Genomic DNA, 5,667 nt, shown 5'->3' on the forward strand with positions numbered 1-5,667 from the left:
GAGCATGGTGAATAACATACATATCAATTGGCTGAAAAAGCACTCACCTCGTAGCACAGCTGCAGCTCAGAGAGCCGTGACCCTTTCACTTCGTGGTCGGGAAGAAAGTGATTGAAGCGGGACGCTTCCGGGTTTTATAGTCCCTCCCTCCCCTGCCGCCAGCGGGGGCAGCAGAGAGAATGGGGAATGTTGTAAAAACATTAATATCTCGGTCATATTTCATCGAGGGGAAAAATCCTCGGCACGCATGCGGCAGAGTGGGGCTCTGAGGGAGGTGGCCAAAAATGACGGCCGTAGGTGCCCGCGTTCTCTCGGAAATCGCACCACAGATCGGGAAAAGCGGTCAAGAACTGAGTTTTAGTAATATAGATATTCACACACATATAAATATTCACACACACACATATAAATATTCACACACACACATATATATTCACACACACACACGCACATATTCTCACACATATAAATATTCACACACACACACATATAAATATTCACACACACACACATATTCACACAAACACACACACATATTCACACACACAACACTAAAACACACTGCAAAACGAATATTCAAATCGTGCTGTAGTCTTTTGCTGAAACAAACTGCTGCTTTTAAATAACGTCCAACAAACACAGACTTACCACAGAGAAAGCAGCCGAATATTTGAACGGATCTTCAAATCGTGTTGTAGTCTGTAGCTGCAACACAATGCTGCAAAACAATTCAGCTTTTGCTGAAACACAATTCAGCTTTGGCTGAAACACAATCCTGAAACACAATTGCAGCAAACAAACAAACACTTACCAGTTCTGTAGAATTATTCAATACCTCGTGCACTCCGTCTTCAGCGCCATCTTGCCTCCGACCGGAAATGACGTCTTCGCCGCCTACTTGCCTCCGACCGGAAATTACGCCATCGCCGCCGGCTTACCGATCGCCGGAAATGACGTCATCGTCGTCGGCTTATCGAACGCGGGAAATGACGTCATCGCCGCCATCTTGCAACCGCCAAAATCACAAAATGAGCGCCAATTTTAAATTTAAACACAGTTCTGGTCGAAATAAAAAGCTTCATTCGTGCATTACTCGCCTGAAAACGTTGCAACAAATGCATTTCAATTTACATCACCATTTCAAAAACAATAGACATCATGCTTTAGTTACCTGAAAACCGGTGCAACCATTTTAAAACCCAAGAGAAACAAAATTGCAAAACGCTTTATAACAATAACAAATGGTTTTTATTTTCAAATACAATGTAGATAGACAAATTTACAAACGGTTTTTAACAATAACAAATGGTTTTTATTTTCAATTCACAGTTCAAATACAATGTAGATAGACAAATTTACAAACGGTTTTTATTTTCAATTCACATTTCAAACACAATGTAGATAGACAACATGCATTTCGTGTTCAATTCACAGTTCAAACACAATGTAGATAGACAAATATACAAATGGTTTTTATTTTCAATTCACATTTCAAATGCAATGTAGATAGACAAATTTGCAAATGCATTTCATGTTCAATTCACAGTTCAAACACAATATAGATAGACAAATATACAAACTCTTTCCAATAAAATGCCAAGAAACTTCAGAGCATGGTGAATAACATACATATCAATTGGCTGAAAAAGCACTCACCTCGGAGCAGAGCTGCAGCTCAGAGTGCCGTGACCCTTTCACTTCGTGGTCGGGAAGAAAGTGATTGAAGCGGGACGCTTCCGGGTTTTATAGTCCCTCCCTCCCCTGCCTGCCGACATTAATATCTCGATCATATTTCATCGAGGGGAAAAATCCTCGGCACACCTGCGGCAGAATGGGGCTCTGAGGGAGATGGCCAAAATTGACGGCCGTAGGTGGTGGCGTTCTCTCGGAAATCGCAGCACAGATCGGGAAAGGCGGTCAAGAACAGAGTTTTAGTAATATAGATTGCCAAGTACAGGAACTATATTTGATGTAGTGGGGAGGTGTGCGACTGTCCTACGGCTACAGATATGCATGGAGGCGAGAATAATTTCTTATAATTTCTGGAGATGGTTGGCATTTTCTTTCGTTATTGATAGCACAACCTGAATTATGAATTCCAAAGATCACAGTTGCAAAGTTCGTCTGTGAAAGAAAGCAGACAGCAACAAAATTGTTCATGGTAAACCAAAGCAATCTTTTAATTGTTAAAGGTAAAGCAAAACAATATTTCAATCAATTTGCCAGACGGGAGTGGGGAGATCTACAAAGAACACACACGTTGCTCAGTGTTTCTCGGTCTCCGCTCAAAGAACAAAGGAAATTTAGAATAATTATACATTTTCTTATCAATAAAACACACCTTCTAAATCTGAGTGAAAGATCCGTACCCTAAGGGAAACAATGGAGGCTGGACCCATATATTTGCAATGTCAGCCTTATTCTCAAATCTTGGCCCAGCTTCAGTACAGCTGCCCATTCCAGAAGGACAATTCGTTCACAGTGAGGTCAGGATAAACTTGCTTTATTTGTTACGTAAGGCACAAATGTGTCAAAACTTTCTTTAAAAAAACACTTTAAAATGCCTAAGAAAGAACTGCAGATGCTGGAAAATGGCAGGTAGACAAAAATGCTGGAGAAACTCAACGGGTGAGGCAGCATCTATGGAACGATGAAAATAAGCATCGTTTCGGGTTGAATCCCTTCTTCAGACTGATGTGGTGGGGAGGCGGGAAGAAGAAAGGAAGAGGTGGAGCCAGTGCGCTGAGGGAGAGCTGGGAAGGGGAGGAGAAAGTAGGGACAACCGAAATTAGAGAAGTCAATGTTTATACCGCTGGGGTGCAAACTGCCCAAGTGAAATATGAGGTGCTGCTCCTCCAATTTACGGTGGACCTCACTGGCCATGGAGGAGGCTCAGGACAGAAAGGTCGGATTCGGAATGGGAGGGGGAGTTGACGTGCTGAACCACCGAGAGGTCAGGTTGGTCATTGCGAACCGAGGTGTTCAGCGTGTGTGTGTGTATGTGAGAGAAACAGTGTGTGTGATAGCGTGTGAGAGAGAGAGAAAGTGCATGTGTTGGGGAGAGAGGGAGTGTGTTTGAGAGAGGGAGGGAGTGTGTGTGTGTGTGTGTGTGTGTGTGTGTGAGAGAGAGAGAGAGAGAGAGAGAGAGAGAGAGAGAGAGCGAGAGAGAGAGAGAGAGAGAGAGAGAGAGTGAGAGAGAGTAGCTCGCTAGCGAGCTCTCTCGCTCTCGCTCTCTCTCTCTCTCTCTCTCTCTCTCTCTCTCTCGCTCTCTCTCTCTCTCTCTCTCTCTCTCTCTCTCGCTCTCTCTCTCCTCTCGCTCTCCTCTTCTTCTTTTCTCTCTCTCTTTTGTTTTGTTTGTTTTTTTGTTTTGTTTGTTGTTTTTGTGTGTTGTTTCGGGTGTGAGACTGTGTGAGAGGGAGGGAGCGAGAGAGACTGTGCTAGAGAGACTGAGCGAGTAAGAGAGAGAGGAAGGCGGCACATGAGGGTGGAATGGAGAGAATTTGTGTACGAGTGGGGGAGAGTGGAAGGAGTGGAGAGAGAGGAATGTATCTGTGCAGCTTTATGGGACATTGGTCAGGTAGCATTTGGAGTATTGCATACAGTTCTGATCACTCCATTACAGGACTCCATCACAGGACCTCGCCGCTGCCTACGACACTGTCCAGCACCGCACCATGATCAGGAAACTTTTTGACATGACTGGTGACCTCGACCTGTGCCAAGTCATCAAAAGCCTTCTCAACAACAGGCGCTTCTTCGTTCAACTAAACGACAAGAAGGGCAAATGGAAAGCCCAAATGAATGGCCTACCACAAGGCAGCGTACTGGCCCCCCTCCTCTTCAACATCTACACCAACGACCAACCACTTCCCCCACAATGCCGCCGCTTCATCTATGCTGATGACCTCTGCATCGCCACCCAACAGGAGAACTTCCAGAAGATCGATTCTGTCCTGGAAAGCGCCCTCCAAGAGATGACAACCTACTACAATAACAACCACCTGAAACCCAACCCATCAAAAACCCATCTATGCAGCTTCCATCTTAAAAATCGAGATGCAGGAAAACAACTGAGCGTCTCATGGGATGGCCACAAACTCTCCAACCACTTCCACCCCATGTACCTCTGAGTCACACTCGACAGGACACTCTCTTTCAAAACCCACCTTCAGAACACCAAAGCCAACACTCGCAACAACATCCTGCGCAACCTGGTAAACTCAAAGTGGGGCGCTGATCCACCAACCATCCGTGCAACTGCCCTAGCCCTGTGCTTCTCCACAGCTGAATACTCGTGCTCAAGCTGGAGCCGCTCCCACCACACCAAACTGGATGACGCAGCCCTCAACGACACCTGCCGCATTACCACGGGATGCATAAAGACAACACCAGTCCCGTGCCTCTACGCCCTAGCTGGTATTGCCCCCCCCATATCAGACGATCCATCGTCGCCCAAGACGAGCGGAGAGCACAGGTGATCGATACCAGGCACCCCCTGCACGGACACACAGCACCTCCACCCCGACTGAAATCCAGAGCCAGTTTCTTGCAGACAGTCCCACCTCTCCAGACACCCAAAGAAACAGCAAGGACCAACATCTGGAAAGATGAATGGAACCAGCTCAACACACGAGCCTACGATTGGATGGAGAGAGGAATCACTCCGACTGAATGCCTCGCCAGCGGGCACGACCTCCCATGGCCAACCTGGAAGACCCTCAACAGATTACGAGTGGAGCAGGGGAGGTGCAAAGCACTTATGAAAGCATGGAACTACCAGGCAGAAGACACATGCAGCTGTGGAGCAGTACAGACAATGTCCCACCTACTGGAGTGTGACGACGCCCCCCAGTGCAGCCCCCAGGACCTGGCTGAACCGACCCGACCAGCTGTGACCTGCGCCAGATACTGGCAGAACGACATCTGAGATTGCAACGGACTCGAAGAAGAAGAGGATTGATGTGGAAGCTTTGGGGAAGGTGTAGAGATGGTTAACCAGAATGGTTTATAAACAAGGAACTGCAGATGCATGTTTACAAAAAAGGACACACAATGCTGGAGTAACTCAGCGGGACAGACAGCATCTCTGGAGAGATGGAATTGTTGTGTGAAGAAACGATCCGAAATGTTACCCATTCCTTCCAACATTTTGTGTTTACCTAAACAGCGCCTATCTATCCACGTGGCGGTGTGCCAGCAGGCTGGAGGAGCGGAAAAGGCCTTTCCACTCAGCGGGCAGGTGAAGGGGCGCTGACCCCGTGTAGCTTCGCCGGTGCTCCAGCACGTGGTCAAGGCGGGTGAAGCCCTTACCACAGGACGAGCAGTGGAAAGGACGCTCACCGCTGTGGGTACGCCGGTGCTGCCAGAGGATGGACATGCGGGTGAAACCCTTGCCACACTCAGCGCACACATATGCTCTCTCTCCAGTGTGTATCTGCTGGTGCTCCCGCAGCCCCCGTGCTCTCTTGTCACAGTGGGAGCAGCTGCTCGCCGGCGTGGGTCAGCCGGTGCTGCCGCAACCCCCGCGAGCTGTCAAACTGCTCGCCACAGTACGGGCAGTCGTAGGGCGGGCCACTGGTGTGGACGTGCTGGTGAGACACGGAGTGGGAGGCCATGGCAAAGTACTCTCCACACACCGGCCTAGAGACGGGATAGTCGCCGGTGTGC

This window comes from Amblyraja radiata, unplaced genomic scaffold (genome assembly GCF_010909765.2).
Source record: "Amblyraja radiata isolate CabotCenter1 unplaced genomic scaffold, sAmbRad1.1.pri scaffold_1099_ctg1, whole genome shotgun sequence".
NCBI lineage: Eukaryota > Metazoa > Chordata > Chondrichthyes > Rajiformes > Rajidae > Amblyraja > Amblyraja radiata.